The 12,018-nt window shown below is 44.0% G+C and overlaps 1 protein-coding gene across 2 annotated transcripts in view; it reads left to right on the top strand.

The window, feature by feature from the left end:
* The first annotated feature begins 250 nt into the window (after window positions 1–250).
* LOC119971359 overlaps window positions 251–12,018 on the top strand; it is a 56,212-nt gene continuing 44,444 nt past the window's right edge. For both annotated transcript variants that reach the window (XM_038806788.1, XM_038806789.1), the window contains exon 1: window positions 251–381. The gene's annotated coding sequence lies outside the window, so the exon portion shown is untranslated. The remainder of the gene's footprint in view (window positions 382–12,018) is intronic.

The raw sequence follows: 12,018 nt of genomic DNA, 5'->3' as shown, positions 1-12,018 counted from the left end.
TGACTGAAATTTAATAGCATCATATTATATTCCCTGACTAGATTTAGTGCACTTTACCAAATACAGCGACAGGAATCCTTTTGCTCAGTCGTATGCGTCTGACAATTTGATACCATATTAGTGATTAAACAAATTGGGTTATGGTTGTTTTCAAATAGAAGCTTTGTTTTGGAATTGATATTCCCAAATGCCAGATTAGTAATTGCACCGAGTTTTTAGAACATCAACTTAAGTGTGGGTTTCTTTATAGTTTGTTCTACCTGAGAACTGGATAAATGAAACTGAACATGATGAACCTGCTGCTGCTGTTGTCCACGTGTCCGATCTCAAACACTACATTAAGGCGGTGGTGACAAAGGAAGCCAAACGTGACCTAGAGCAGTAAGTGTTTACAAATAAAAACACAAACCTAATTTGCTTTATGTAGTAATTACATTGTTGGTGAACTCAGCAAGACCAAGTCCTAGGCTGTGCAGCATATTTTTGACGTATGCCTGAAATAAATTCTGCATATGGCATGCATCTGATACACTGTAAATTGTTACTCAACTTGTCATGCAGTGAAAGGCTATATCACACTAGCACTTATTTGATTTAAGTATCATAATCAATGACCCAGGTTGGATCCCAGCACCGGGTCACTGTCTGTGAGGAGTTTATACTTTCTCCCTGTGTCTGCATGAGTCTCACCCCCCACAACCCAAAGATGTGCTTAGTAGGTGAATTGGCCACGCTAAATTGCCCCTTAATCGGGAAAAAAAAAAGAATTGGGTACTCTAAATTTTTTTTTAAGTATCATAATCTACAGCCAAGAAATTGCAACAGAGCAGTTCAACAAGCAAAAGGAGCATTTAAAAAAAATCATCAGCCATAATCCTCTAATTGATCTTAGCTTTAATTGTTTCCCACCTACTGCCGTTTTGTGCATATAATGGCTCTGGTGGACTTTTCAGCTTTAAAATTGCACTCTATAAGACATGGAATTCTTTTCTTTATTAATTTTTGTTTGATATTTTCTTCTACATTGTGCCACTTGCGTGTACATAACTTTCAGACATACCTGATCATCATCTGCATATTTGGCAGAATACACCTGTTTTGATCATCTAACTCAATAAGGGATTATTCCATCCTATTTCTAATCATATAATCATCAGCGGTCTTTCATTTGTTCATATCCATCTGTAATATTTGATGAACAACCAGTTATTCTTATTGCTTGCAGAGATTTATTTATGTGGACCATAGTGAGGAGTATGTCAGGAGTTTGTCGAACAGGTATGAGGTACTTACTCCCTGTGTGGATATGGAAAAGGGCTGCAGGGAGGATAAGTTAACTGACCACTGCATCATGGTACAAGAGGCCATTCAAGTGGGGGGAGCAAAAAGACGAGTGGTAGTTGTAGGGGATTCTATAATTAGGGGATTCATGGCATCCTTTGTAAGCAGGATTGAGAGCCCCGCACGGTATGTTGCCTGCCCGGTGTCAAGGTGAGGGACATCTCTGACCGGCTTGAAAGGAAATTGGAGTGGGAGGGGGAGGATCCAGTTGTTGTGGTCCACGTTGGGACCAACAACAAGGCAAGACTAGGAAAGTGGTCTTGTTGGGGGATTATCAGGCACTAGGAACTAAATTAAAGAACAGGTCCTCAAGGGTTATAATCTCTGGATTAGTCCTGAGCCACGTGCGAATTGGCATAGGGATGAGAAAGTTAGGGAAGTAAACTCTTGGCTAAAGGAGTGGTGCAGGAAAGAGGGGTTACATTTCATGAGGCATTGGCATCAGTATTGGAACAGCAGGGATCTGTACCATTGGGACGGTCTTCATCTGAACTGATCTGGGGTCAGTGTTCTAGCGGAAAGGATAAATAGGGTGGTCACAAGGACTTTAAATAGCAAGTGGGGTGGAAGGGAAGGGTGAAACTACAGGAAGAATAATGCTTAATGGGAAGTAAAGCGGTAAGTTAGAACGTGGGGTGGAGGGTTCAACTGCAGGGAAAATTTTGAAAAGAGTTAAGGGGAAGAAGAACTCAGGTGATGTTATTAATGGAGGTGTTAGGATTCAAAAAGATCGTTAAAAAACTAGCATAAGGACATTTTACCTGAATGCTCGTAGCATTCGAAACAAGGTAAATGAGTTGACAGCACAAATGAGTATGATTTAGTGGCCATTACAGAGGCATGGTTGCAGGGTGGTCACAACTGGGAGTTAAATATCCTGGGGTATCAGACTATTCGGAAGGACAGATAGGAAGGTAAGGGGGGTGGTGTAGCTCTGATATTTAAGGATGGCATCAGGGCAGTAATGAGAGAAGATATAGGTTCTATGGCGAAAAAGGTTGAATCCATTGGGTGGAAATTAGAAATAATAAGGAGAAAAGGGTCACTGATAGACGTAGTCTATAGGTCAATAAATAATACCACCATGGTCGGGCGGGCAATAAACAAAGAAATAACTGATGCGTGTAAAAGTGGTACGGCAGTTATCATGGGGGACTTTAATCGACATGTAGATTGGCCAAACCAGGTCAGTCAAGGCAGCCTTGTGGAGGAGTTCATAGAATGTATCCGCGATAGTTTCCTCGAACAGTATGTAATGGAACCTATGAGGGAGCAAACTATCTTAGATCTGGCACTGTGTAATGAGACAGGAATAGTTAATGATCTTGTAGTTAGGGATCATCTCGGAAGGAGCAATCACAGTTGGTTGAATTTAAAATACAGATGGAGTGTGAGAAGGTAATAGCCAATACCAATTTCTTGTTCTTAAACAAAGGAAACTACAATGGGATGAGGGAGGAGTTGGCTAAGGTAGATTGGGAGCAAAGATTTTATGGTGGGACAATTGAGAAATAGTGGAGGACTTTTAAAGCAATTTTTCACAGTGCTCAGCAAAAGTATATACCAGTGAAAAGGAAGGACTGTAGGAAAAGGGATAATCAGCCATTGATAGCTAAGGAAATAAAGGAGGGTATCAAATTGAAAGAAAATGCATCAAAGTGGCAAAGATTAGTTGGGAAACTAGATTATTGTGAAATATTTAAAGATCAACAGAAAGCCACGAAAAAAGCTATAAAGAAAAGTAAAATAGATTGTGAGAGTAAACTAGCTCAGATTATAAAAACAGATAGCAAAAGTTTCTACAAATACATAAAATGAAAAAGAGTGACTAAGGTAAACGTTTGTCCTTCAGAGGATGAGAAAGGTGATTTAATAATGGGAAATGACAAAATGGCCGAGGCATTGAACAGGTATTTTGTGTTGATCTTCACAGTGGAAGACACAAATAACATGTCAATAATTGATGGCAAGGAGGCAATGGCAGGTGAGGATCTAAAAATGATCATTATCACTAAGGGCAAGCTTTAAAAAAAATAAATTTAGACTATCCAATTATTTTTTTCCCAACTAAGGGGCAATATAGCGTGGCCAATCCACCTAACCTGCACATCTTTGGGTTGTGGGGGTGAAACCCATGCAGACTCAGGGATAATGTGCAAACTCCACACACACATGGCAGCATGGTGGTGCAGTGGGTTAGCACTGCGGCCTCACGGTGCCGAGGTCCCAGGTTCGATCCCTGCTCTGGGTCACTGTACGTGTGGAGTTTGCACATTCTCCTCGTGTTTGCGTGGGTTTCGGTCCCACAACACAAAGATGTGCAGGGTAGGTGGATTGGCCACACTAAATTGCCCCTTAATTGGAAAAAAATAAATTGGGCACTTAAAATTTTTTAAAAAAAACTCCACACACGCACACTGACCAGGGGTCAGGATTGAACCTGGGTCCTGAGTGCCATTGGCAGCAGTGCTAACCATTGCTCCACTGTGCCGCTCCAACATTAAGGGCAAGCTAATGGGGGCGCTGAAGGTAGATAAGTCTCCTGGCCCTGATGGAATGCATCCAGGGTACTAAAAGAGATGGTGGGGGAAATAGCAAAAGCGCCTGTGGTAATTTATCAAAATCTGCTGGATTCCGGGCAGTTCCGGCAGATCAGAAAAGAGCAAATGTGACGCCACTATTTAAAAAATGAGGCAGACAAAAGGTGGGTAACTATAGCCCGGTTAGCTTAACTTCTGTAGTAGGGAAAATGCTTGAATCTATCATCAAGTAAAGAATAGCGAGACATCTGGATAGAAATTGTCACATTGGGCAAACGCAGCATTGGTTCATGAAAAGCAGGTCATGTTTAACTAATTTATTGTAATACTTTGAGGACATAATGAGCGGGGTGGACAACGGGGAACCGGTGAATGTGGTGTATCTGGATTTCTAGAAGGCATTTGACAAGGTGTCGTACAAAAGGCTATTGCATAAGATAAGGGTGCACAGCATTACGGGTGATGTATTAGCATGGATAGAGAATTGGTTAACTAACAGAAAGCAAAGAATGGGGATAAATGGTGTTTTTCTGGTTGGCGATCAGTGGTTAGTGGTGCGCCTCAGGGATAAGTTTTGGGACCATAATTGTTTACAATTTACAGAGATAATTTGGATTGAGTTGGGGACCAAGTGTAATGTGTCAAAGCTCACAGATGATACTAAGGTGAATGGTAGAGTAAAGTGTGCAGAGCACATTTAAAGTCTGCAGAGAGATATAGATAGATTAGGTGAGTGGGAAAGGGTCTGGCAGATGGAGTAACAATCTTGGTAAATGTGAGGTTATCCGTTTTGGTAGGAATAACAACAAAATGGACTATTATTTAAATGGTAAAAAATTGCAGCATGCTGCTGTGCAGATGGACCTGGGTGTCCTTGTGCATGAATCGTAAAAATTTGGTTTGCAAGTTCAGTGGGTAATTAAGAAGGCAAGTGGAATTTTGTCCTTCATTGCGAGAGGGATAGAGTTTAAAAACAAGGAGGTTATTATGCAACTGTATAGGGTGCTGGTGAAGCCACACCTGGTGTACCGTGTACAGTTTTGGTCTCCTTACTTGAGAAAGGATGTAGTGACACTGGAGCGGGTGTGGAGGATGTTCACGAGGTTGATTCCAGAGTTGAGAGGATTGGCTTATGAGGAGAGACTGAGTAGACTGAGACTATACTCATTGGAAATTAGAAGAATGAGGGGGGATCTGATAGAAGCATATAAAATTATGAAGGGAGTAGTTAATATAGAAGCAGGGAGCTTGTTTCCACTGGTGGGTGAAACTAGAACTAGGGGGCATAGCCTTAAAATAAGGAGGTGCAGATTTAGGACTGCGTTGAGGAGGAGCTTCTTCACCCAAAGGGTTGTAAATCGGTGGATATCCCTGTCCAGTGAAGCAGTTGAGGCTGCCTCGTTGAATGTTTTTAAGGCAAAGATAAATAGATTTTTGAACAGTAAAGGAAATAAGGATTATGGTGAGCGGGCGGGTAAGTGGAGCTGAGTCCATATAAAGATCAACTATGACCTTATTGAATGGTGGAGCAGGCTCGAGGAGCCAGATGGCCAAATCCTTCTCCTAGTTCTTATGTTTTTATGTGAGCTCAATTATTTATGTTTATTCTCGGTGAGATAGATACAGTTTTTTTGTGTTACCCATGAGCAAAACATATCGGCTCATTGAATCGGCACCGTCCCTCTGAAAGTGCACCCTACCTAAGTCCAGACCCTTGCCGGGGCTGGTGTAGCACAGTGGGCTAAACAGCCGACTTGTAATGCAGAACAAGGCCAGCAGCGCGGGTTCAATTCCCGTACTGGCCTCCCGAACAGGAATGTGACGACTAGGGGCTTTTCACAGTAACTTCATTGAAGCCTACTTGTGACAATAAGCGATTATTATTATTATTATTGCCCTAACCCTGTAACGCCACCCAACATTTTGTCCATTAAGGCACAAATGTACAAAGGGATTTAGATAGGTTAGGAGAGTGGGCAAAATGTGGTAGATGGAGTTTAATGTGGATAAGTGTGAGGTCAAGCATTTTGGTTGGAAAAATGGGAAGGCAACTTATTATCTAAATGGGGAGAGACTTTGGGGTGCTCCATTGCAGAGGAATCTGGGGATCCTCGTTCATGAGTCACAGAAAACTAGCATGACCTCTGCCGTTATCCGCGGTCTTCGCTAGACCAAATTATGTTTTGTGGCGAGGAGTTGGATTGGGGCTCCCCTAACGGGGATGCCATCTAATGGTTTCCTCTGCCCACTCCCTACTTGTTTTCATTAATATCAGAAAATTGCTGTCTTTGTGGTGTTTAGGCATTCTCTGTCTGTGTGGGTTTCACTCCATAGAAAGATGTTCAGGCTACGTGGATTGGCCAAGCTAAATTCACTCTTAGTTGGGGAAAAAGAAAATTGGGCACTCTTTTTAAAAAAAAAAAGGAAAACTAGTGTGCAGGTACAGAAGGTAATAAAGAAAGCAAATGGAATGTTGGCATTTATAAATAAAGGAATAGAGTATAAAGGTAAGGAAGTGCTGTTGCAACTATACAAGGCATTGATGAGAGCACACCTGGAGTATTGTGCACAGTTTTGGTCCCCTTATTTGAGGAAAGATGTAGTGGCATTGGAGACAATTCATAGGAGGTTCACTAGGTTGATTCCAGAGATTGTGGGGGGGGGGCATGATTCTTCGTCCCGCCGCGCCACATTTCTGCCCCGAGCGGCTGGCGGGATTCTCCGTTATGCCAGCCGGTCAGTGGGGTTTTTTCCCATTGTGGGGCAGCCCCCACACCGTCGGGAAACCCCCGGGCGCCGGCATAACGGAGAATCACGCCCTGCTCAGAACCCATCCGAGGGGTTTGTCGTATGAAGAAACATTGAACAGTTTAGGCCTACAATCTTTAGAGTTTAGAAGGATGAGGAAGATCAAATGGAAGTATACAAGATGGTAAAAGGTATGGATAAAGTAAATGTGGAGCGGAAGCTTCCTCTTGTGGGGCATTCTAGAATGAGAGGTCATAGGATAAGAGGTAGCAAATTTTAAAAGGAGTTGAGGAGAAACTACTTATCTCAAAGCGTTGTGAATCTGTGGAATTTGTTACACCAGAGTGTGGTGGATGCTGGGACAGTGAGTAAATTTAAGGAGGAGTTAGACAGATTTTTAATTGGTAATGGGTTAAAGGGTATGGAGAAAGGGCAAGACGGTGGAGTTAAGGTCAGGATGAGATCAGCCATGACGGAATGGTGGAGCACACTCGATGAGCCAAATGACCTAATTCTGCTCCTCTATCTTTTTAAAAATAAATTTAGAGTACCCAATTCTTTTTTTTTCCAATCAAGGAAAAATTTAGCATGGCCAATCCACCTATCCTGTACATCTTTGGGTTGTGGGAGTGAGACCCACGCAAACATGGTCTTCTCCAATAACGTAGGAGCTTATATTGGCCTATCCACCTGACCTGCACCTCTTTGGATGTGGGAGGAGACCCATGCAGACACAGAGAGAATGTGCAAACTCCACACAGTCACTCAAGATTGGAATTGAACTCAGGTCCCTGGCGCTGTAAGGCAGCAATGCTGATCACTGTGCTACCCTGCCACCCATGTTTTTCACCATTTACTTTGGCCAAGTTCATTGTATCTGTTGCTAGTGAAACACAGACCTTTTATTTAAACAATGCAGTTATATCATGTCCACAACTTAATTTTTTTTTAAGTTAGTACCCAATTCAAATTTCCAATTAAAGGGCAATTTAGCGTGGCCAATCCAACTACACTGCACATCTTTAGAGGTGCGGGGGCGAAACTCACGCAAACATGAGGAGAATGTGAAAACTCCACACGGACAGTGACCGAGGGCCAGGAACGAACCTGGGACCTTGGCGCCTTGAGGCAGCAGTGCTAACCACGGAATCACCATGCTGCCCTACAACTTAATTTTCCACTTTCAATTTATTATTGTTTGATCCATATTAATAATGTGAATATTAACAGTCACCTGGCCAATCTGAGCTAATTAGATCTTGGAGAATCAAATGAGGCAGGTATGGCAAAACCATGTTGCACTATAGCCTGCATGTGCATTATTTACCTTACAATCTGTGTCTGCTCTGCTGCCCTCCCCACTTTAGATACCTGGGGATGCAGGTTGCTCAAGATTGGGGGGGGGGGGGGGGGGGTCCGTAGGTACAACATTTCTAGTTTGGTGGGGAGAGTGAAAGCTGATCTGGCAAGGTGGGATTGTCTCCCTCTGTCACTGGCGGGTCGGGTACAGGCAGTTAAAATTAATGTGCTGCCGCGATTCCTGTTTATTTTTCAATGCCTGCCAATTTTCCTGACAAAGGCATTTTTTAGAGAGATTGAAGGGATGATTACCTCGTTCATATGGGGAGGGAAGGTGGCCAGAATTAAAAAGGTGCTACCACAGAGAGGAAGGCAGGCAGGGGGTTTGGGTCTTCCGAACCTGATGTATTATTACTGGACGGCGAATGTGGAGAAGGTACGGAGTCGGGTCAGAGGGGTTGACTCCCAATGGGTCAAAATGGAGGAGAGTTTGTGTCAGGATTGAAGGCGCTAGCAACAGCGCCACTCCGAACGACCCGGGGGAGATACTCAACGGGTCTAGTAGTAATAGCTTCGTTGAGAATTTGGAGGCAGTTTCAACAGCACTTCGGGTTGGGGGCAGGGTCAAGGGAAATGCCTATTCGGGGGAACCATAGATTTGAGCCAGGGAAGTGGGATGGAAATTTTCAGAGATGGTTGGAGAAAGGAATTAGGACACTAAAAGATTTGTTTCTTGGGGGTCGCTTTGCGGGATTGAAGGAGCTGGGAGCGAAGTATGGGCTGGAGCAGGGGTAAATATGTAGATACATGCAGGTTCGAGACTTTGCCAGAAAGGAGATACAGAGCTTCCCAGTAGAGCCGGCTTCCACATCGCTGGAGGAGATGCTGACGACAGGGGGACCGGAGAAGGGGGTAGTATCGGCGGTTTACGGGGCTATTTTGGAGGAGGAGAAGGCGCTGCTAGAAGGGATCAAGGTAAAGTGGAAGGAAGAGTTGGTAGAGGGTATGGAGGAGAGATTTTGGTGTGAGGTGCTCTGGAGGGTGAACGCCTCCACCTCATGTGCAGGGTTGGGGATGATACAGCTGAAGGTGGTGTCTAGAGCGCACCTTACAAGGGCGAGGTTGAGCCGGCCCTTTGAGGGGGTAAAAGATGTGTGTGAACATTGCGGGACGCCCCCGCAAACCACGTTCATATGTTTTGGTCCTGTTGAAAGCTGGAGGATTACTAGAAGGAGATGTTTCGGGTCATCTCTAAAATGGTGCACGTGAAACTGGACCTGGGCCCTCGGGAGGCCATATTCGGGGTGTCGGACCAGCCGGGGTTGGAAATGGGCGCGGAGGCAGATGTTGTAGCCTTCGCCTCGTTGATTGCCCGAAGGCGGATCCTGTTAAGGTGGAGATCAACCTCTCCACCCTGTGCCCTGGCGTGGCGGGGGGACCTGCTGGAATTCCTGACGCTTGAAAAGGGTCAAATTTGAACTGAGGGGTAGGATGGAGGGATTCTACAATTCATGGGCGTTATTCATTATGCACTTTCGAGAATTGTATCGTACTGAACATTAGGGGGGTTGGGGGCTGGGAGGGTTGGGGGGAGGGGGGGACTGTATGTGTTAATGGTGACTATGGGGTGATTCCTGATTCCTCTTTGTCATTTGTTTATGTTAACATGCGGGCTAATGTTTGGCGATTTGGTGGGAGGGTGGGATCGTTATTAATATGGGGATTGACATTACATTCGTTACTGGTTATAGTTTATTGTTGGGTGTAAATTTGGGAGAAAATGTGAAAAAGGGGAATTAAAAAATCTTTAAAAAAAAAAACAAATGAAAGAGAAGAACAGTTTATACTGTATGACAAGAAAGTGCAGATTGGTTGGCAAGTGGACTCTGGTTGAGGTCAAGTCATGGAGAATGCACTATTTGATGGTGACTGACAGTTAACTGCCAAAGATTGTTTGATTTTAAACCAGGCAGTTTGACTTTGGTCAAGGCATTGCCCTGAGGAATGAGCTAGCAAATGGTTGTCACTTATTTTGTTTAGCTGAAACAGGTGCAATGTGTGTACATGTTATTTCTGTCTGTCTGCCCTGTTAGCATCTTAGTACATGCAAACATGTTCTCACTACATTGAGGGTTGCATAGCAAATGATATCCAATTGTGGAATCACATCTAATGTTGGACACTGTGCTTGAGCTTTGCAGACACAGGCTGATTGGGTAGAGTCCATACCTTGCCTGTGGCGAACAGTGGAATGGACATGCTGTTTGGTTTGATCCGCCATGCTTCGGAGTGTATGGCTTACATACCTAGCATCCTACTGGCCCTGAATCCATATACCACATTACTCATTTTTGTGATGGGCAGAAAGTCATTTTGGCTTGATTGCAACATTGTGTGAGCGGTGAATACCACTTGTGTTACTAATGTAGAGTAGAACATAGAACATAGAACAGTACAGCACAGAACAGGCCCTTCGGCCCTCGAAGTTATGCCGAGCCATGATCACCCTACTCAAACCCACGTATCCACCCTATACCCGTAACCCAACAATCCCCCCCTTAACCTTACTTTTAGGACACTACGGGCAATTTAGCATGGCCAATCCACCTAACCCGCACATCTTTGGACTGTGGGAGGAAACCGGAGCACCCGGAGGAAACCCACGCACACACGGGGAGGACGTGCAGACTCCACACAGATAGTGACCCAGCCGGGAATCGAACCTGGGACCCTGGAGCTGTGAAGCATTTATGCTAACCACCATGCTACCGTGCTGCCCCAGTACTAACATGAAACAGCTAGCTTCACCTGTTGCTCAAATTGGTGGATAATGCATGTGTTTTTTTAAATATGCAGCTGCATGTAATAATTTTATTCCCTGTCTTAATAGGTTCCATTCTGTGCATAAGTTCACCTTTGAGATGGGGCATAATACGTTCTGCCTATCACACAAATGAGTAATGTGGTATATGTGGTATAAAGTGGCAAAGATTGCTGGGAGATTAGAGGACTGGGAAATCTTTAGGGGGCAACAGAAAGCTACTAAAAAAGCTATAAAGAAGAGTAAGATAGAGTATGAGAGTAAACTTGCTCAGAATATAAAAACAGACAGTAAAAGGTTTTACAAATATATAAGACAAAAAAGAGTGGCTAAGGTAAATATTGGTCCTTTAGAGGATGAGAAGGGAGTTTTAATAATGGGAAATGAGGAAATGGCTGAGGAACTGAACAGGTTTTTTGGGTCGGTCTTCACAGTGGAAGACACAAATAACATGCCAGTGACTGATAGAAATGAGGCTATGACAGGTGAGGACCTTGAGACGATTGTTATCACTAAGGAGGGAGTGATGGGCAAGCTAATGGGGCTAAAGGTAGACAAGTCTCCTGGCCCTGATGGAATGCATCCCAGAGTGCTAAAAGAGATGGCTAGGGAAATTGCAGATGCACTAGTGATAATTTACCGAAATTCACTAGACTCTGGGGTGGTCCCGGTGGATTGGAAATTAGCAAACGTGACACCACTGTTTAAAAAAGGAGGTAGGCAGAAAGCAGGAAATTATAGGCCAGTGAGTTTAACTTCGGTAATAGGGAAGATGCTGGAATCTATCATCAAGGAAGAAATTAGGGCAGCACGGTGGCCTAGTGGTTAGCACAACCGCCTCACGGCGCTGAGGTCCCAGGTTCGATCCCGGCTCTGGGTCACTGTCCGTGTGGAGTTTGCACATTCTCCCCGTGTCTGCGTGGGTTTCGCCCCCACAACCCAAAAATGTGCAGAGTAGGTGGATTGGCCACGCTAAATTGCCCCTTAATTGGAAAAAATAATTGGGTAATCTAAATTTATAAAAAAAAAAAAAATCAAGGAAGAAATTGCGAGGCATCTGGATAGAAATTGTCCCATTGGGCAGACGCAGCATGGGTTCGTAAAAGGCAGGTCGTGCCTAACTAATTTAGTGGAATTTTTTGAGGACATTACCAGTGCAGTAGATAACGGGGAGCCGATGGATGTGGTATATCTGGATTTCCAGAAAGCCTTTGACAAGGTGCCACACAAAAGGTTGCTGCATAAGATAAAGATGCATGGCATGAAGGG

This window comes from Scyliorhinus canicula, chromosome 9 (genome assembly GCF_902713615.1).
Source record: "Scyliorhinus canicula chromosome 9, sScyCan1.1, whole genome shotgun sequence".
NCBI classification, from domain to species: Eukaryota; Metazoa; Chordata; class Chondrichthyes; order Carcharhiniformes; family Scyliorhinidae; genus Scyliorhinus; species Scyliorhinus canicula.
This window is presented reverse-complemented; position numbering and strand designations above follow the sequence as displayed.